This window comes from Enhydra lutris, unplaced genomic scaffold (assembly GCF_002288905.1).
Source record: "Enhydra lutris kenyoni isolate GAN:26980312 unplaced genomic scaffold, ASM228890v2 scaffoldscaffold3, whole genome shotgun sequence".
In the NCBI taxonomy this organism is placed as follows: Eukaryota; Metazoa; Chordata; class Mammalia; order Carnivora; family Mustelidae; genus Enhydra; species Enhydra lutris.
In genome coordinates this window covers 15,448,394-15,470,637 of record NW_019154087.1, presented here as the reverse complement: position 1 = coordinate 15,470,637, position 22,244 = coordinate 15,448,394, and positions in this window count along the sequence as shown.

Here is a 22,244-nt window from a genome sequence, read left to right as displayed (position 1 = left end):
CTCATAACTGTCTAGGCTAATTTCCTGTCTGCCTTCTGTCTTTACATAAGCAGAGATATACTACTGATGAATTATCTCACTTTATCTTTGCCTGAAAAGCTTATTTTTATTCTGTTTGAAAAATATTTTCTTTGTGAGGGAATCTAGGCTAGGAAGTATTTTCTTTACTAAGAAAAATATCATTATATTGACTCTGACTTCCATTGTTCCTAAGAAATCCAATTTTAACGCAATTGTTACTTATTTGAAGGCAATCAAATAAGTACTAATTTTTAAATTTCCCCATTGTCTTGATTTTCATCAGTTTTTCCTAATAAATGAGTATTTGCTGCTTAGTGTTTTAGGGCTTTTTGAATTTGTGACTGCATTTTATATCCTTTTATACTTCCATAATTTAAAGTAGATTTTACTTATTTTTTAGCTATACCTTCCAGTTAATCCATTATTTCCTCGGTTATATCTTTCTCGTTGACTTTTTTATGTGTATTTTTTTTAATTGAAGTAAAAGAGCAAACTAAATACATTTAAATATATAGAGTATGACACATGTTTATGTTTGTAAGAATCTGTGTAGCCACCACCTAATAATAACGTTTAACATTTAGAGCACCCCAGTAACTTCCTTTATGCACCATCTCAATATCATATGAAAGATAAGGATAATTTTTATATTAGTAATCATCAACTACTTTTGTTCTTTCTTGAACTCATATGAAATCCCACTCCAACAGGGAGAGATCTGGCTCTCATTATCTACCATCCATTTGCTTAATTGGTTAATTGCAGTATTCACATATAGTGTTGTCAAAATTGTTAACAAGTACCTCCTTTGCACACAAGTATATTAACAAACTACACTGTTTACGTACAGTTTAGTTTGCCTTTACCTTTACAGTATCTGTTTATTTCCGAGTTTACTTAGGTCAGCATTTTTTTCTCCCATCATCTTCAGGGAGGTGGTTTCATACATGCATAATACAGTTAAATTGTTTTTTTCTTATGGTGCATTCCATTCTATAATTTCTTAAACTACAAAATGATTTCTTCTAATTTACATACATTAAAGTTCACTCTAAGTGATGTAATGTTCTATGGACATTGACATATGCTTAATGTCATATTTCCATAATTGCAGTATCATACAGAATACTTTCAACCACCCTAAAAATATCCTGTACTTTATTTACTCAACCTTCCTTCCTCTTCCAACTGAACTGATGGCAACCACTCATCTTTTTACTGTTTCTATAGCTTGGCCTTTTATAGAATGTTGTGTAGATGGGATAATATAGTATATAGTCATTTTAAGATTGGTTTGTTTAATTTAGCAATATCCAATAAAGATTCATCCATATTTTTGCAAAATTTGATAGCTCATACATTTTATCACTGAATAGTATTCCAGTGCATGGATGTAACAGTTTTGTTTTTGTTTTATATATTCACTTATTCAGGGACATCTTGGTTTCTACCAGTTTGGAATAATTATAAATAAAACTAATATAAACATCTGCATGCAATTATTTTTGTGTTGATGTAAGTTTTCAGTTCAGTTATGTAGTACCTAGAAGTGCAATTAATGGTTTTGATGGTGGGACTATGTTTAGTTTTACAAGAAATTATCGAATTGTCTTCCAAAGTGGCTGTACCATTTTGCATTCCCTTGGCAATGAATGGGGGTTCTTGCTGCTCCAATCCTTGTCAGCAGTTGGTAGTACAGTTTTTCAGGTTCTGTTTAGCCATCGTCTTTGTTGTTCTTTAGCCATTTTAATAGGTGTGTAGGGGTATCTCATTGTTTTAATTTGTAATCTCCTATGTATATTGAAAATACTTTCATATGTTTATTTACCATCTCCATATTTACTTTTTAAAGCATCTGTTTAGATTTTTTGCCCACTTTTAATTTACTTGTCTTATTATTGAGTTTTAAGTGTTCTTTATATATTTCAGATACAAGTCTATTAAAATATATGTGTTCAGTATTTCCTCCACATCTGTGGTTAACTTTTTGTTTTTACCTATCAACATAATCTTAAAATTCTTTTACTCTCAGTTTTTTAAAATTCTGTACTTTGTAAAGAATATTTTATATTTCTTTTTTTAAGTGTTCTTTAGATTCTGAAAGCTGAATTTCATCAGTTATTGAAATTTCATATATTTTCCTTCACTCTTTAAAATTATTTCCTGTTTCTGTTTTACCTGCTTTATATTTCTGGAATAATGAAACTTCTCTTAATCTATTACTGTAACTTCTAGAATTTATCTTCTAAGTTTATAATCTTCATTCTTTTTACTTTATTTGGTAAAATACGTGTTTATTCTATCTCTCAAAGCATCTATTTTTCCAACATCTATTATCTTTGTATACATCACCTTCTATCTGTTTTTATTCTATAAATATTATTATTTTGAGTGTTGTGTTTTACTGTTCCTTATATAACATCTTTATTTCTGCTTACTTCTTTTCAGCTATATATTAGCTTTTCATATTTGATTAATACATAGTTCAAATAAACAATTGTCTTAATTACTTTTGAAATGATGTAAAATGTTTATTTGGAATGCTATATGTTGCCTGGATTTCAAAAGGAAACTGTTGATAAACTTTAATTAAAATGCCACAAAAACAGTCCACATTTTTACAACCTATATCTTGGCTGTGATCAAAACTTCTGATTCTATCTACTAGATATCACTGGAATATCTTTTTTCTTAAGACCATCTTTAATTGGCCTTTATTTATTTCATTTATGTTCTTGATCAGTATAACATTTTTATTCACCTACCCTCATTATGTTTCATGCAAAACATTTAGCTTGCTCTCAGTATACGAAGATAACTTCTTATCAACAAGGTAGTTAAGCACCTTTTAAAAAAGGTACATATTCCTTTGAGGAGGAGAAAGATGAAAAAGAAGAATAAAGAGGAAAAGAAGAAGGAGGAATAAAAGAAACAAAAGGAAAGGAGGGAGAAGAAGAGAAATGAGTAAAAAAAGGAAGAGAAAGAACTAGGGAAGGGAAAGGAGAAGAGGAAGATATACACATAAAAATTAAAACAGAAGTAGTAGAAGGAGAAGAACTTGTGATTATGCAGATAAATATTTCATATAGGAATTAGTTTCTTAATATGAACAATGATTATTATTAAAATATAACTATCGCACAATATATTCAGTGTCATGAAAACCTGACTAAGAAATAACTAATGTAGTTGCTACTTTATAAATACAATGCTTATACAGAAATAATGAAAAAGATTAATAATTAAATTTTAGATAACTTTATACTTTTTATTAACACTTTTTAAAAAAGATTTTATTTATTTCATGCAGAGAGAGAGATCACAAGTAGGCAGACAGGCAGGCAGATAGTGAAGGGGAAAGAGGCTCCCCACTGAGCAGAGAGCCCGATGCAGGGCTCAATCCCAGGATCTTGAGATCATGACTTGGGCCGAAGGCAGAGGCTTAACCCACTGAGCTATCCAGGAGCTCCTTATTAACACATTATAAATTTTTCATTTTTTTAGAGATGAACTTTTTAAAAAAAATTTTTTATTAACATATAATGTTTTATTAGCCCCGGGGGTACAGATCTGTGAATCGCCAGATTTACACACTTCACAGCACTCACCGTAGCACATACCTTCCCCAATGTCCATAACCCCACCACCTTCCCCCTACCCCCTTCCCCCAAGATGAACATTTTCTATTAGTTAAATATATTTATTTTGTAATTGCTTTGTGGGTGGACTTATTGAAACATTGCCAAGTCAAGCACTATTTTAAAATGTGCAGTATCTGGCACACTTGGGAAATTTATAGATTCAGAGGAATAATTCAGATACAAAGTTAAAATTCAGTAAAACAAGAATATGAAAAATGGATTATCACTATGCAGATTTTTTTTCCTATTTTTAATTATGTAACAAATGTTATCCTAAAATGTTTAGTCTGATAAATATATATATGCATTAACTAATTACATATAAAACAATATTGTTTCATAAGTGGTCCAACTTGTGAACTATAAATTTTGCTTGTAGAAATCAAAATGAAGTTTTTTTCTAGAATATCTTAGAGACACATCCACAACAATATATTTCTTTCATTTCTATTTAATTTCCTATGTTAGATCTCTTATAATCCAACAAAATTCTAAAAGGAAGCCCTTTGTAGCTACACTAATCTTACCTATATATATTAAATGGAGTAATCAACTATTTTTTTCAAACTCTTCAGGAAATAATGATGATAATATTATTAACATATATTTAATTAATTAATATATTAAATATATGTGAATTATTAAAATATGTTAGTTATAATACATTAACATAATTTCAAAAATACTTTATAATATTAAGTAGGTAATTTGGTTATGCTGAGCTTTAAAATTGTATTATAGAAGTATTTGAGTTAAATTCTCAAATTTTATATGAAACACAAGATTGTCATACTAAGCAAATTCTACTTAAAATAGAAAAAAAAGTCTTATAAGAAGTTATTTTGCATATAGCTAATTTAAAAATCAACTCTTCAAACTCCAATGTGGTTTTGTAGTATTAAAAGGATTTGCACATTGGAAAGATGCCGTCAACAATCAAATCTGGAAATGCCTTGATGAGATTAAAATTCTACCTCTCCAACCCAGATACCCAACAAAAAAAACTGTAAGACATTTTTGATAGTATGAAGCCAAAGTTGGTGAGGGGATATAAGAAAAATGAGCCAATTCATGATACTTAATGTTGAGAAGATTATAAGAAATCTGCCCTCATCTTTTCCATTCTTTAATGGAATAATGACTTCAGCTACTTTGAAAGACATTATAGCTTGTTATAATGAGTTATTTACCTTTCCCTGAATTTTAATTTCTTTTAAAAGCAGTATTAAAAATATTACTCAGCATCTGTTATTTCATAATAATATTGCAGTCTTTTTATTATATATACTAGATGCCATATTATTGCCTGTTCTTTAAAAATACATAACAATGAATTTTGTATGATATCTTACAATATTGTATCTTTTAAAAGCATATATGTATAGTGAAAAATGTTCTGTAAATCTTTACTCTTATTATCTAGTTAAAAAAATTCTGATCTTTGACCAGGGTTTTGGGTAACAGAGTAAGATCCAAAGCCTATTTAGATTGGAGGAGACTATAGTCACCAATATAATCCAGATATATCCAAAGTGGTCTGTCCTTCAGATACCCTTCAGAGATACATATTTTGGGAGAATTACCAACAATTATAGCAGAAGCAAGAGAGGGCATTAAAATTCTTGGAATTAAGCCATACGAACATCAGTTCATTTGTTTTACAGATTCATAAAGTGAGACAAGTCCATTATTTTTAACATGTGAAGACTTTCTGCCCCCCAAAAAACTTTTTGTATTAATCCAGAACTGAGGAAAAAAAATCTAAATGTAGAAAGCATAAAGAAATGAACCCAACTCCAAAAAGAAAAATACATTTAACATAAATAAATAAATTAGTAGAAATTAATAAAACAATTTCACAGTATTATTTAAGGTGGTTAGATTTAAATATTATCTTTTTATTATCATAAGCAATTGAGCAATATACAGTAGTTCTTTTTAAGTGAGGGGGTTGCTATAAAAATTCAATTTTTAAATGATTATATTACCATACTAATGGAAACATGAGAATTTCAAATAACTTGGGTAGAAATAGTAGTAAGATAGTAAATTCAGAGGTTGTAGCAATAATATACAAGGGTATTATTTTTCACAGCACTATACTGAAAAATTGAATCTTGGATAGAAATTGATGTTCCATTTGATTCTATAATTATTGACTTGGCCATGAACTTGTTACTCGCTGAAGATAGTTATAAATGATTGCCCAGCTGTTGCTGGCAGGTAGAGAGGCTGAAAATTAAGCAATAGTTTCTGCTTCCTATTGAAGATTCTCAGAGAATGAAACAAAATTTGTAGTTGTTGACAATTTGAGACTTTCTTCCAATAACTATATAGATTTGGCTATGAATATGCAATTGTATATATGTTTGTATGTAGTATGAAATAGCATGTAGTGAGCATGCTATTTCAAAATTGAAGATAACAGGTAGTCTTATATCTTTCTTCTTTACTGTTTAGAAATTAACATTTTAGTTGGTGGAAATTCTTAAAAATGAATGACTCTTTTGCCCATGAACTAATTAAAAATAAGCAAAACATGATTTTATTAGCATAAGCTAAGAATTACATTAATAATTTATATTTCTACAAAACATGTGAGTGCAACCTAGTATTCCCTGCAGGAATATGCTTGTTTTTGTAATATGGGGAAATGTTAAACCTTGCTAGAGGTGAAGGGATTAATTATGAAATGTAAGTAATCCCAACATATGTCTAACAGTATATAAACAGTATATATAGGGTATAGACTGCCTTAATTAATGTAAATGTCTTTTTCTTTTTTTTTTTGAGAGAGAGGGAGGGAGAGGAAGAGGGACAAGAGGAATCTTAAGCAGCCCCCAAGCCCAGTGCAGAGCCTGATGCAGGACTTCATCTTGCAAAACTGAGATCATGACCTGAGTTGAAATCAAGAGTTGGAAGCTTAAGTAACTGAGCCACACAGGCACCCCAGTTTAAAAAAAAATATATATATATACATATATATATACATATATGTATATATGTATATATATATATAACTTAAAGCCAGACTTAAAGCCACAATATAATTATATTGTGGCTTTAAGTCTGGACGTCAATTTTGTATGAATATTTATATTTATATTCTGCTATTGGTAATGATTTTGCTGTAGCAAAAATAAATAAACAAACAAATAAATAAATAAATAAATAAAATGTCTTTCTGCCTATAGTACTGAAAGATAAATGTATTTTTATACACAAAACTTAGGTATTACCTACAAGAAACATATGAGTTACAATGTGAAAGAGTAAAGTAAAATAATTAGGAAATAATCTAATTATGCCATCATTTTGTAATACCAGAATAATAGATATAATTTTCTCTTGAAATTCAGTGAGTTTAAAAGACTATACCTCACTTAGAAGTGGTTTAGATTAAAAAAAAAAAGTGGTTTAGGTCTTAAGATGTTTTGGATTAGAGACTGTGACTTTTTAAAAAATATTATGTTAGGACCACATGGAACTGATTAGTGGTCTATTGGTTATTTTTCCAGTAAGCCTTGTCATTAATTCATTGCATTTTCAGTAAGTCTCCTACTTAACTTTCACTGTCTCTACAAACCAGCTTCTAATTCCTGACAGAAGGCTCTGAAGACAGAAGCAACTTACACTTCTGTTTATGGTACTCATTTGAATGATGTGTTCATGAGTTGGCAGAGGTGCAGCCCTATAGCCTGGTATAACTGATTATCATGTCTTAGCAAATGAAGAGAGCCCTAGGGCATTAAGAACTCTCAACTATTAATATTGGTTTTGCCACAAGGCAGTTAAATAAACTGACAGTTTGGCAGAGGCATGACTCCTTGCATACTCATAAACTGATTACTTCTGAAATATCATTAATATTACTAAGTTTTCAGTTACTCACAGTTCAATTTAAAAAGTTTGCCTAACTTTATGGAAACAAAAAGTATAAACAGATTATCTTGATGCTAATAGGATGTCGAATACACTTCAATTTATCAGGTTGAATAGTTCAAACAAAAATAATGAAAATATAGTAAAATGGGTGTTTTTTCCCCTGATCTTAACTGTAAAAATGACCACATTTTTTCCTGTGAAAATAGCCTGTAATTATAATAAAATTATAATTAATGATTAGGTGGATTGTGTTTCCAAATTTTAGATTTTAGAGCTGTATGAGGTTTTTCACAAGAAGAATTCAAACTTAGAGACCATTAAGATTTTAATTGATATAAATCTTGTTCAAACATTAAAGGATTTTTCATTAAAGATGTTTTAAAACAAGAGGGCCTTGTGTTTTATAATAACATATATTTAAGTTTAATTGTTGCATTAAGAACACTTTTACTATATAATGTTAATATTCTAGATAATATTTAATACTGCTTAAATGCTGATGAGAAAGTGAAGCTGAGTTAAGTATTCAAAAGTAATAATTTAAGGACCAAATTTATCTATAACTTTCAATAATTAGAGTTACACAATTGTCAGAAAAATCAAGGACAGCATTAGGATCAAACATCTGAAGTATATTTTTACTTAGGTTTTATCTTAAACATGTATTCATATTCTATAGGGAAGATCATTTTCTCCCAGAGCTTCTTTAATTGGTCAGAGTTTAATCTATACTAAATTGAGAAATCAGATTTCTTAAAAAGTTAAATGGTAGTCACCCATGCAGAGCCTGGTTGCAACATGTATCTGCTTACGTATTTAAATTCTAAATACTTGAATTAATTTTAATTGGATGATTATACCCATATTGTATGTAAACCTTTTGATGCTGTTATACTCTCCATGCCTAAAATTGAGCAAAAGCAAGTGGATGAACAAGAGACTTTTAATTTTACTGATTATTCATACTTTAAATAAATGACCACAAATCTCACACAAAACTTTTGCAATACCCTGCAAGTTTTTACGTTTTTCTAATCAACTATTTCTTCTAATCCCTGGGAATGATATTTTATATCTTTGTTTTTTTCAAAACTGCAATATTACACTTGACTCATGATTTTGCTTTGTATTTCTTTGAGAAAATATAAGCAAATAAGAGACTTACTTTGTGTCCTCAGTGGCAGATCTTCTAATGTATCTGAAACTGTGCATGTAGAGTCTAACCTGCCCTCCCATTACGATTGCTCGCATATCACTGATTTGCAGTGGATCTCATAATGGTGTTTGCATTCTCTTTCTTTAACATATTCTCCTTTCTTCTGCCTAATGCCCTGCATTCTTACAGTATAGTAATTTCCGTACCATACAAATAAATCTCCCTGTAACTATACCTCTACCTTCAGATGTCTCCTCATTGGTCTATTTGTAACACAACTCCAAAGAATTGTACACTGTAACATTTCTCATTATTTACCTTCCTTTTTTCTCATTAACTCTAGGATCTTTTTTAACTGTTATTCCACTGAAGCCCATGTTTAAAGTTTACCAACATATTTCATAGAAAGTATGTTGGCCAAAAGAAAGTCCATTACTTTTGCATCAAATTAAATAATCTCCTAGGACTATTACTGTCTCTTTTCTGGAATAGTTTGAATGGCTTGCTGGCCACCAGAGTATCTTCGGTATCTTTGTTGGCTTCTTTGTTTCAATTTTATTTACCCCATCCTCCTTTTTATCTCAAAATATGAAATCCTCAAATTTTACTATTCAGACCTTTACTTTTCTTTATCTACAATAAATCTCTATTGATTTGTCAAATTCAATCATTTTAAATATAAACATAACTTTTAAACACCTTTATTGAAATATAATTTACATACCATATTATTAGCAAGTTTAATTATATGATTCAGTGGTTTTTGGTATATTCATAGAGTTGCACAACTATCAGCAGCTCAATTTTAACAAATTTTCACCTCTCCGAAAAGAGACTTTGTACTCATTAGCAGTAATCCCTTATTACCCCCTAAGTCCTAGGTCCTAGATAACAAATGCTTCTGTCTCTATAGATATATTTTGTAGATATCCTAAGAATGAGATCATATGCAACCTTTTGTATCTGGCTTTTTTTTACTTCTTTTACTTAGCGTATTATTTTTTCAAGATTTATCTATGCTTTAGAATGTTTGCCAAATATTGCATTACATGGATATACCATGTTTTATTTAGCCATTCATCAGTCAGTGTACATTAGTGTTGTTTCTGCATTTTGGCTATTTTGAATAATGCTGCAAAGATCATTCAAATGTAAATTTTTGTGTGGATCTATCTTGAATAGATATCTGACACTGGAATTGCAAGGTAATAGGGTAACTCAACTTTCATATTCTGGGGAAGTGCCATAGTATTTTCAAAGTAGTCACACCATTTTCCATTCCATTCACCAGAAGCATATGAAGGTACTAATTTCTTCACATCCTATGTAATACTTGTTATTATCTGTCTTGTTGGTTATAGTCATCCTAGTGTGTGTGAAGTGGTGTGTCATTTCACTTTTGATTCACATTTCCCTGATGGCTAATGATTACTGAGCATCAGATTTTTATTAGCTGTTTCTGTATCTTCTTACATCTAAATGTCTATTTAGATACAGATTTAGAGTGATTTTTTAAAATTAGGTTGTCTTTTTAGTATTGTTAGAAGTGTTTTAATATATTTTAAACAGCAATCCCTTATCAGATATGTGGTCTGCAAATATTTTCTTCCATTCTTTGGTTATCTTTTTGCTTTTTTGATAATGTCCTTTGAAGCACAAATATTTTAAATTTTAGTGAAGTCCAGTTTATCTACTGTATTGCTGCTTGTGCTTTTCATGTCCTATCATGGAAGGATTTATCTAACTCAGGTCCAGAAATACTTCTGTGTTTTCTTCTAAGTGTTTCACAGATTCATCTTACATTTAGGTTTTCTATCACTTTTAAGTTGATTTTTATGTTTTGTATATGGAAGAAACTATTTTCTTCCTTCCCCCCTTTCTCTCTCTTTCTTACTTTCTTTCCTTCTCTCTCTCTCTCCTTTCTTTCTTTCTTTTTCTTTCTTCATTCTTTCCATGTGACTATCCAGTTGTCCCTGCAATATTTTGATTTCCCATTATTATTTTGGGATCAGCTTGTCAATTATGGGGGAAAAAAGGCAGCATAGACTACAATAGGAACTGAATTGAATCTATAGATCAGTTTGGGAAGTACTGCCATCTTAACAATGTTAAGTTTTCCAATCCATGAAATGTCTTTCCATTTATTTACATTTTTTTAAATTTCCTTCAATGATATTTTATATTTTTCAGTGTATCAGGTTTGTACTTTTTGATAAATTTATTAGTAAATATTTTATTGGTCTTGGTGCTATTATGATTTTATTTATTTATTTGAGAGAAAGAGAGCATGAGCAGGGGGTAGGGGTAGAGGGAGAGGGAGACACAGGCTCCCCAGTGCCCTATATGGACACTCGATCCCAGGACCCTGGGATCATGACCTGAACCAAAGGCAGATGCCACCTAGGCACCATATAAATCAAATTGTTGTCATAAGTTCATTTTGGATTGCTTGTTACAAGTGTATAAAAATACAATTCATTTTTTTACAGTACATATATATCTTGCAGCCTTGCTGAAGTAATTGATTCCAAAATTTTTTTACTGAGTCCTTATGATTTTTTATATAAAGAGCATGTCATTTATGAATAGAGATAATTTTATTTTCCTTTCCCATCTGAATATCTTTCTTTTCTTACTTTTTGTTTTGTTATTATTATTAGTCTAATTTATCTTACTAGCTAGAACCTCCAGTACAGTATTGAATTAGCAAAAACACTGTCTTGCCCCTGATTTTAGTGGCAAAGCATTCAACCACATGCTAGTAAGCATGAAGCTAACTGGATTTTTTGGGTATATGCTCCTTAGCAGGTTGAAGAAAATTCCCTTTTATTCATACTATTTAGTATTTTTATAATGAAATCATGTTGGATTTTATCAAATGCTTTGTCTATGTCTATTGTGATGTTCACATATTTTTTTTTAAATGTAGTATATTACATTAATTGATTTTACAATGTCCAAGCAACTTTGCATTTCTGGTCATGTGTGTAATTCTTGCTATGTGTTACTTGATTCAGTTCATTGTATTTTATTGAGAATATTTGCTTTTATATCCATAAACAATATATTTTTCCATTTGTTTGTTTTTTCCCTCTGATGCTTTCTCCTGCTTTGGCATCAAGGTAATACTCCTCTCCTGGAATGAGTGGGGAAGTGTTATTTTCTCTTCTATTTTTTTAAAGAATTTGTGAAAAAATGGTTAATTATTCTTTAAAAGTTTGATAGAATTATATGGTGCAGACATTAGGCCTGGGTTTTCCTTTGTGGGAAGTTTTAAAATTACTCCCTTTCTTTATTTGTTATGATTCTAATAAGACATTTCTTCTTGATTCATCTTCTGTAGTTTATGTTTTCCTGAGAATTTTCATTTCTTCTGTTATCTGATAACAGAATACATAACATAGTGTTGTTCATAGTATTCCATTATAATAATTTTTACTTCTTTGTGGTCAGTTGTAATACTTCTTTTATTCTTGATTTTAGAAATATGAAGCCTTTTTTTACTTGCAAGTGTAGCTAAGGTTTTGACAAGTTGTTTATCTTTTCAAAGATCCAGATTTGCATTTTATTGACATTTTTTGTATTTTATGAATTTCTTCTATAGTATTCACTATTTATTCCTTCTCCTTTCTTTAGTTTTAGACTTCCATTCTTTTTATAGTGTGTTAAGATGAAAATTTGGGTCATTGATTTGATATCTTCTTTTATTTGGTATTTAGAGTAAAAATTTTCCTTCTAAGCACTGTTTTGTTTCATGACATCCCATAAATTATGGTATGCTATGTTTTTGTTTCATTCATTGAAAAGTATCTTTTAGGGGCGCCTGGGTGGCTCAGTGGGTTAAGCCGCTGCCTTCGGCTCAGGTCATGATCTCAGGGTCCTAGGATCAAGTCTCGCATCGGCCTCTCTGCTCAGCAGGGAGCCTGCTTCCCTTCCTCTCCCTCTGCCTGCCTCTCTGCCTACTTGTGATCTCTCTCTGTCAAATAAATAAAATCTTAAAAAAAAAATTAAAAAAAAAGCTTCTTAAAAAAAATAAATAAAAAATAAAAGTATCTTTTAATTATTCCTTTTAATGCTTTGACCCATTGGTAATTTAAGAGTATGCTGCTTAATTTCCAATATTTTTGAGTTTATTCCATTGTGATTGGAGAATATAATTTGTATGGTTTCAGTTATTTTAAATTTCTTGAGACATATGGCTTAGAAAATCTATCTTAGAAAATATTTCATGTATACTCAGGAAGAATTTTTTTCTGTTGTTTCTTGGAAGAGAATTCTATACATGTCTGTTAGGTTTGGTTAGTTTATATTGTTTTTCAAGCCTTCTATTTCCTTGTTAACCTTCTGCTTAGTTGTTCTATTTAGAACATTGGGGATTAAGTCCCTAACTATTGTAGTTAATCAACAATAATAGTCTATTAATAGTCACAGTAATACTCTGTAATTGTCTTATTTCTTTCTTCAACTTTAACAGTTTTTACTTTATGTGTTTTGGGTTTCTTTTGTTAGGTACACACTTTACAATTGTTGTGTTTTCTTATGGATTAAATCTTATTTTTATAAAATGTAATTTTTGTCCATAGAAACAACTTTCATCCTAGAAGGGATTTATTCTAATTTTGGTCTAGCTAGATAAACTTTTATTAAATGAGTGCATGCTATCTTTTCATCTTTTATTTTCAACCAGTTTGTAACTTTGGATCTAAAATATGTCTCTTGGATACAACATATAGTCAGATCTTTTTCATTTCAACCATTCTGCAAATATCTGGCTTTTGAGTATGTGGTTTAATTTATTTAATCTATTAATGTGTTTACTTAAAAAAATAAGATTTACTATGGTGAGTGCTGTGAAGTGTGTAAACCTGGCGATTCACAGACCTGTACCCCTGGAGCTAATAATACGTTATATATTTATTAAAAAAATTTTTAAAATTAAAAATAGATTTACTACTTTTATTTTACTATTTGTTTTCTATATGACTTACGTCAATTCCTATATTACCAGCTTCTTTTGTGTTAAGTAGATATTGTCTATTGTATCATTTCACTTATTACTGATTCTTTTAATCTATTCTTGGACCTATATTCTTAGTGGTTGAACTTGGTTGGTATTAAAGGTAACATTTTAGCTTGAAAAATATTACCTCAGATTAATACTACATAATTTCAATTGTTCTAAAATTTTCCCCAATATAGGTCCATTACTTTCCCCTTCACTGTGCTATTTTTGTCATATAAATCCAATCTTTATATGATATAATCTTTTCCATATAACTAATAATTATTGGTTTATTCAATCTTTTTATTAAAGTAAAGTAAGAAGAGAGTTACAAACAAAAATATATTTATATTTTTATACTTGTATTGTTACACTGATAGTGTTCTTTATTTCTTCAATATGGATTTGAGTTATTCTCTGGTATCCTTTTATTTTAGCCTGTTAGACTCCTTAGTATCCCATGTCAGTAGATCTGGTTTATTCTCAATTTTTGTTTATCTAAGAATGTCATAATTTCCCTATATTTTTTAGGTAATTTTGTAGAATATGGAGTAAAAGAATGGGGAGAAAGGCTATAAGTGAAAAAGTGCAAGTTAAAAATTGTGTATTTGTTATTTTTTTTTATGTGGGGCACAGTACAAGTGACAAGAAATGAATACACATATTTCCATGGATCTTTTGAACAATTATGATGACTTTAGCCTCAGTAAATAGTTGGCTTGAGCCTGAAAATGACTTTTTTTTTTCAAATGTGGGTTATATGATGCATTGTTAAATAATTATAGTAAGTTCTTTAACCTGAAGTCATCTTTTCTCCATGTGTGTGAGTGTGTGTGTGTTCTTTTAGAGGGACAGAAGGATGCCCTATAAATATAAATGACAAAATTTAGTACAAAAAATTACAGAAAACTGTTCAATCCTGGTGAATGCTTTATAGCCAATAAAAAATTTTAAATATCCTTATAGTCAGTGTTTATGATTATAAATAATCAAAGGGTAAAGATACACTTGTTTAAAATTCTGTTGGAAGTGACATTGAGAAAATGGTGTCCTAGGGAGGTCCCAGTCCTCATCTCAAACAAAAACAATAATTTAACAATCATCCATGCATGAGTAGACCTTTATGAGAGCTCCAGAATCCAGAGGAGAGGTTACAGCACCTCAGTTGAGCAGAGGAAGGAAAAAAGATGATCAGAGGTTAAGAAGAAAAATTTTAATCTACCTGAGTCATATATATACCTACATGTAGTGCCAAGTGAGATTCCTTCATCCACAAGTTCTCCTGTGGAATAAAGAGAGCAATGTGAGCATCTAACCTCCCAACCTTCTATCCAAGAAGTCTCTACTGACCTTCTGCCCAAGAAGTCTGTCTCTAATGTCCCTCACCCCATATACTAGGTAAAACAGCTGGACTAAACTGCCTAAGAGTGACTGAGAACAAAGAAAGGCAGGGGCTCTTAACAATCAGAACATGGATCTCAACAGATGGCCTGCACCCCAGTTCTACAACCCAATAGCTAAAACACAAATAACCCAACTAAAAAATGAGCAAAGTAACTGAAAATGTATTTTTTCCAAAGAAGACATAAATGACCAGTAGGTATATGAAGAGGTGTTCAACATGATTAATCATCAAGGAAATGTGAATCAAAACCACAATTAAATATCACATCATACTTGTTAGGATGGTTATTATTAAAACAAACAAACAAACAAACAAAACCAAGGATGAAAACATATTGATGAGGAGGTGCTTGGGTGTCTCAGTGGGTTAAGCCTCTGCCTATGGCTCAGGTCATGATCTCAGGGTCCTGGGATCAAGTGCCACATATCAGGCTCTCTGCCTACTTGTGATCTCTCTCTCTCTCTGTCAAATAAATAAATAAAATCTTAAAAAAAATATTGATGAGAGTGTGGAGACAAGGAACCTTTGTAGACTGTTGATGGGAATGTGAATTGATATAGCCACAAAGGAAAACTGTATGGAAGATCCTCAAAAAGTTAAAAATAGAACTACCATATCATCCTACAATCTTGTTTCTGGGTATATAACCAAAGGAAATGAAATAAATATCTCAAAGAGATACCTGTACTCCCATGTTCATCACAGCACTAATCACTATAGCTAAGACATGGAATCAACATAAATATCCCTTGATGAGTGGGTGAATAAAGAAAATGTGGTCTATAAATACAATGAGATATTATTCATCCTTATAAAAAGGGAAATCTTGCCAATCGTGATAACATAGATAAACTTGAAGGACATGCTAAGTGAAATAAGCCAGACACAGAAGCACAAATACTACACAACTGTATATATATGAAATATCAAAGTAATCAAATTCATAGAAGCAGAAAATAGAATGGTGGATGCCAGGAGACGGAGGAAGGAGAAAATGTAGAGACATTGGTAAAAGGGGACAAAGTTTTAGTTATGCAAAATGAGTAACTTTTACAGATCTTTTATTGTATACTTTAAAATTTGCTGAGAGAGTAGACCTTATGTTAAGTATTTTTATCACACACATGCAACATATACACACACAGATAATAACTAAAGAGGCTGGGAGAAAAGTTTTGGAGGTAATGGATATATTCATGTCCTTGATTGTTGTGATGTTTACATAGATGTACACTTATATCCAAATTCATCAAGTCGTGTTCATTTATGTCAATCATACTTCAATAAAGGGGTTAAAAAATCTATTGACGCAGGAGATGTCAGTGAATCTTATGTAGTTATAAAATATTTAGATGCAAAGTGTGGATATAAATGTTTTAAAGCATCTGAGCCATAAAATAATGTGAATAAGTATTATCAGTTATGGGAATTTCCATAAATCTTAGTACAAAATACAAGTTCTGAAGTAAGACTGAATAGTTTAATACTGTAAGGAATATAATATTCTGCTAAGAATTTACACTAAAATTTATGGTGGAACAGATTTTGTGAAATCATTAAATGCTATTCATTCTGTGTGATGATGTTATTGTATTGGATTTATTGTGTGTAAAATGATTCCGTATGCTAATTTAAATGGGTGAAGGTTCTGCCATGGAGTCTTTATGCGTATGTGCATGAATATTTCCTTATGTTATGCTTGGGTGTACTCCAATCTCATCCAAGAGTAAAAAATGAACTTTGGGTGAAATGAGAATTGCTACCAAAGCACTGATTCCATCCGATATGAAAATTTTTACATATGCCTTAAGTAAAGTGAAAGAACAATCTGTAGACTTGAAAAATGTAAACTCATTCACAAAAATAAAGTAACACACATTGAATGCTTGCCTTTATGTAGATAATATTTTATGGGAGGGAACAACCGTAAGTTGGCATTTGAATGTTAATGTTTATAAATTTTTCAACAGCTTTGTAGTTTGAACATATATAGTTTGATGTGACACTAAATTACAAGATGTAAGGAATATGTTATAGCTATATGATAAATAAAGAGGAGGAAAAATTGGATTACTGAAATTATGAAGAACACTTTATGAAGCTTTTTTATGAGAGTAACACTAGTAGGTTCTCAGTGATATGAAGCTTAAATTAAAAATGTAAAACATAAATTACTACTAGACCATCATGTTGTTTTAGCATTTCATCCTGTTTAGCATTCATGTCAGATTTTTTTATATTAAACACTATTTTATCATTGATTTATACTAACCAAAAATTAGATTTAAAAACATTTTCCATTTATAATAATTTGCTCTCAGCTTACCCAGTACTTTATTATGTATAGTAATAATATTTTCATGCAGAAAAATATTATGGTTCAAAGAGTACAACCAATTGAATATGTCAATAATCTGATACATTTTATCCAAAAAGGGTAACTTTAAAAATATTAGGTAATTTCATTAAAGAATAAAAATATAATCATCCTAGACAAATATATTCTACAGAAAAGTAGCAGTAATATAGTTTTCAAAAATTGTATGATAAAATTTGTTATAGTTTATTAGATTGTACCAAGAATAATTCTTCTGCCCATGGTATACATTAGGGTTTAACTAATGAATATAGTTGTTATTTATAAACATTTCTTCAATATACAAATATAAATTACTTTTATTTCTTAGAATACATCTAAATGTTAAAATAATTTAAATTCACCAATATAATAAAGCAAATGTGTTAGTCATCAAATAAATATTTTTTCAAATAAATATTTTAAAACTTCATTTAATGTAATTATATTTAATGACAGTTTCACCACTGCAATGTCTTGGTTTCTGCAATGAATTATGTGGTTACTTATTTCATAGTTTTGGGGGGTTTTTTGCCAGTAAAATTAACAATGTATTTGATGAAGACTGAGCATGTAATTATAGATTTCTGTGCCAAATCTTTAAAATGGCATGAATTATTAAATAGAAGTTCACAAAAGCATAAGGGCATGAAATAACTTGGTATCTTCTTTTACCAGAAATTTAAAAATATATATATATCTAAAAGAAGGAAAAGAAATAGGACTGGTTTGAGGCATGATATCACATCCCAGTATGTTTGAGACACATTCTGGAAATCACATTTTGATATATTTCCAAAGGTGGTGGATATCAATAAGAGGAAGTATCATGGCAGCAGAGAGGTGTGGTAGTGAGTACTTGGGACTGCCGCTATAACTCTCAACAGTCTGACAATTCTTCAGAAATTTCAAAATTCTTATTACATGATCTTTCAGTTATTTTACTAGGTAGTTCCTGAAGAAGAAAGAGAATAGGTCTGCACACATGCTTGGACACAAATGTCTATAGTAATTTTATTAATGATAGTTCAAAACAAAACAAGATGAATGTCTACATAAACACACTGTGTTACATTTCTATAATGAATATTACTTCATTATAAAAAGGGGAAAAAATACTGTTGTGCCCAACACAGGAGAGTCTCAGACACATTATTCTGAGAGAAAGAAATATGTGTGAAGGAATATATATTATGTGATTCTGCTTATGCAAAACTCTAGTAAAGAAAATATATAGAGACAGAAACAAAGATAAGATAATTAAGAAGTATGGAAATTAAGAAGTAGTACAACAGAAAATTTTAAGTTGATGGCAGTGTTCTTTTTTATGGAATTATTCTATTTCATATTTGTGTTGGCAGTTAGACAGGAATATATCTTTGTCAAAATTCATTAAATTGTATAATTAAAATAAGAAAATAATTAGATGGGCTAAGAACAAAATAAACAAGGTTTAGGAATAAGCTTGTGACTAAAACAGAACAGGTAAAATATTAGGTCACATAAGGCATAGGGCAAGGTAATATAAGACATATTGTAGAAAAGTAAAAAGATCCATGGTAAATAGATTCTGAAAGTAACAGGTCTCTAAGAAGGAGAAACAGCAAAATGGAGGAAGTGAGATATTTTAAGTTACATATTCTTTTCTGGTTCATTTGTTGGCTAACCCATAGACTATAGCATGTGTTTTGATTTAGTAATATTTAATCAAATTTATATTTTTACAATTTCAAGATAATACAGGGAATTGAGAAAATCTTAAATCCGTTTACTTACTTTTTTCATTTAATTGTATATATATATTTTGAAATCAACAAGACATTATTATTATTGGTTAAAGTACCTGTGAATTTGTAATTACATCTTGGTTCTTTTTACTCATTTTTATTCTCTCTGACATTGCTCTGATTCCATCTAGATTATTGTCCCCATATCTGAAGAACTACTGGTGACAAATTCTATCAGATTTTATTTTTTGATATGTCTTCTAATTTCAAGAATGTTTATGCTAAGCTTAGAAATGTGGATTGGTAGTCCTTTTATTTAGTTAATGAATGTGCTGCCACCCACCACCCTCATTTTTTGTGTGTAGAAAACAAAACAGGAAGTTTGTAATGTTCAAGTAAATGAATATTATTCAGTTATACTTACTCATGAGAGAAAATAAGTTACTTCATTTAAAATATATCAATATTGGATTTGATAAATAAGAGATTTTAGTTTTAAAGTGTGGAATTCAAAGTTTTATTTTAGAACTTCTTAAAATTAAAAGTGCAGGAGCTCCTGGGTGACTCAGTTAGGGAAGCATCTCCTTTTGGCACAGGTCATGATCCCAGGGTCCTGAAATCCAGTTCCACTTTAGGCTCTCTGCTCAGTGGGGAGTCTACTTCTCCCTCTGACTCTCCCTCTGTTCTCTCTCTCACTCTCTAATAAATAAAATCTTTTAAAAATTAAAACTTCAGATAAGAAAACCACTTCTTAAAAAATTGGGAAGCTCATGTAAGGTAATCATTGATCCCCAGTGTTATTTTTCTTTGCCAAAATCAGAGCAGTTACTCTCCTGAGTTTATACTTTGCCTTAAATAAATCGACTGAAGTCCATTTTAGAAAAAATATTAGGAAGGTTGGAAGATGTCCACAACATAACTTGGGTGAAATGTCCAAAAGCCTACAAGTTGCTCTTCAGATTTCCAGAAAAAGGTGCTTACATTTTGCCTTTTATATCATATTCTTATTTTCTCAATACCCCTCAAAATCTTGTTATTAGTTTCATAGGTAGTTTGAATTTCCTCTGGCACGATTTGTTCCAAAAGGTGGATAGTGCCTGTTAGTAAAGAATTAAACTTGCTCAAAGAAAAGTCTCTGTCATTTGTCCTCTGTTACTGGAAGGTGATCTCTATACTCTTAAAATGACATGCATGATAAGAAGTGCCTTAATTTGCCTAGGGGTGATGGCCACCTGACAGTCTAGTAACATGATTTGTGATGGGGGCTTTGGGCCATACTGTATCAGTTCTACCTTGGAAAGGTGTGGTAGGGGTGAAGACAAAAGGTACACCACATAAGAAGTATGTGATCAATCCCCATTCAAAATTCTAAATATCAAACCTGGAATGAACGTTTTTGGTTCTCAGTACCTCATTGTGTGTTGTCAATATTATTTCCAAGAAGAGTTAATATGTGCATGGCTCCCTGGAGAGAAGACATCTGAACACATCTTTTGCAACCTCTCCTGTACTCTGACCTAGCCATCTTTTCCCTCAGCTGATTTAAACTGTATCCTTTCCCAGTAATAAACTGCAACCATAATTATAACAGTTTCCAATGAGTTCAGTGAGTACTTCTAGCAGAGTATCAAATACATAGATGATTCACAATTGGTGTCAGAAGTAAGGGAAATCTTTTTGAAAATTATTTTCATTAACATATAATGTATTATTTGTCCCAGGGGTACAGGTCTGTGAAACATCAGGCTTACACATTTCACAGCACTCACCATAGCACATACCATCTCCTATGTCCATAACCCAACCACCTATCCCTAACCCGCCACCCCCCTCATTTTGTTTGTAAGATTTAGAGTCTCTTATGGTTTGTCTCCCTCCTGATCCCATCTTGTTTCATTTTTTCCTTCCCTAACCCCAAACCCCCCACTTTGCCTCTCAAATTCCTCATATCAAGGAGATCATATGATAATTGTCTTTCTCTGATGACTTATTTTGCTCAGCATAATACCCTTTAGTTCCAACCATGTCATTGCAAATGGCAAGATTTCATTTCTTTTGATAGCTGCATAGTATTCCATTGTGTATATGTATCACCTCTTCTCTATTCTTTCATCTGTTGATGGACATCTAGGCTCTTTCCATAGTTTGGCTATTGTGGACATTGCTGCTATGAACATTCAGGTGCACGTGCCCTTTCAGATCACTACATTTGTATCTTTAGGGTAAATACCTAGTAGTGTAATTGCTGGGTCATAGGGTAGCTCTATTTTCAACTTTTTGAGGAGCCCTCCATACTGTTTTCCAGAGTGGTTGTACCAGCTTGAATTCCCACCAACAGTGTAGGAGGGTTTCCCTTTCTCTGCATCCTCACCAATATCTGTCATTTCCTGACTTGTTAATTTTAGCCGTTCTGACTGGTGTGAGGTGGTATCTCATTGTGATTTTGATTTGTATTTCCCTGGGGCCGAGTGATATGGAGCACGTTTTCATGTGTCTGTTGGCCATCTGGATGTCTTCTTTGCAGAAATGTCTGTTCATGTCCTCTGCCCATCTCTTGATTGGATTATTTGTTCTTTGGGTGTTGAGTTTGCTAAGTTCTTTATAGATTTTTGGACACTAGCCCTTTATCTGATATGTCGTTTGCAAATATCTTCTCCCATTCTGTCAGTTGTCTTTTGGTTTTGTTGACTGTTTCCTTTGCTGTGCAAAAGCTTTTGATCTTGATGAAGTCCCAATAGTTCATTCTTGTCCTTTCTTCCCTTGCCTTTGGTGATGTTTCTAGGAAGAAGTTGCTGCAGCTGAGACCAAAAACATTGCTGCGTGTGTTCTCCTCAAGGATTTTGATGGATTCCTGTCTCACATTGAGGTTTTTCATCCATTTTGAGTCTATTCTTGTGTGTGATTTAAGGAAATAGTCTAGCTTCATTTTTCTGCATGTTATTGTCCAATTTTTCCCAATACAGTTTGTTGAAGAGACTGTCTTTTTTCCATTGGACATTCTTTCCTGCTTTGTTGAAGACTAGTTGACCATAGAGCTGAGGGTCTATTTCT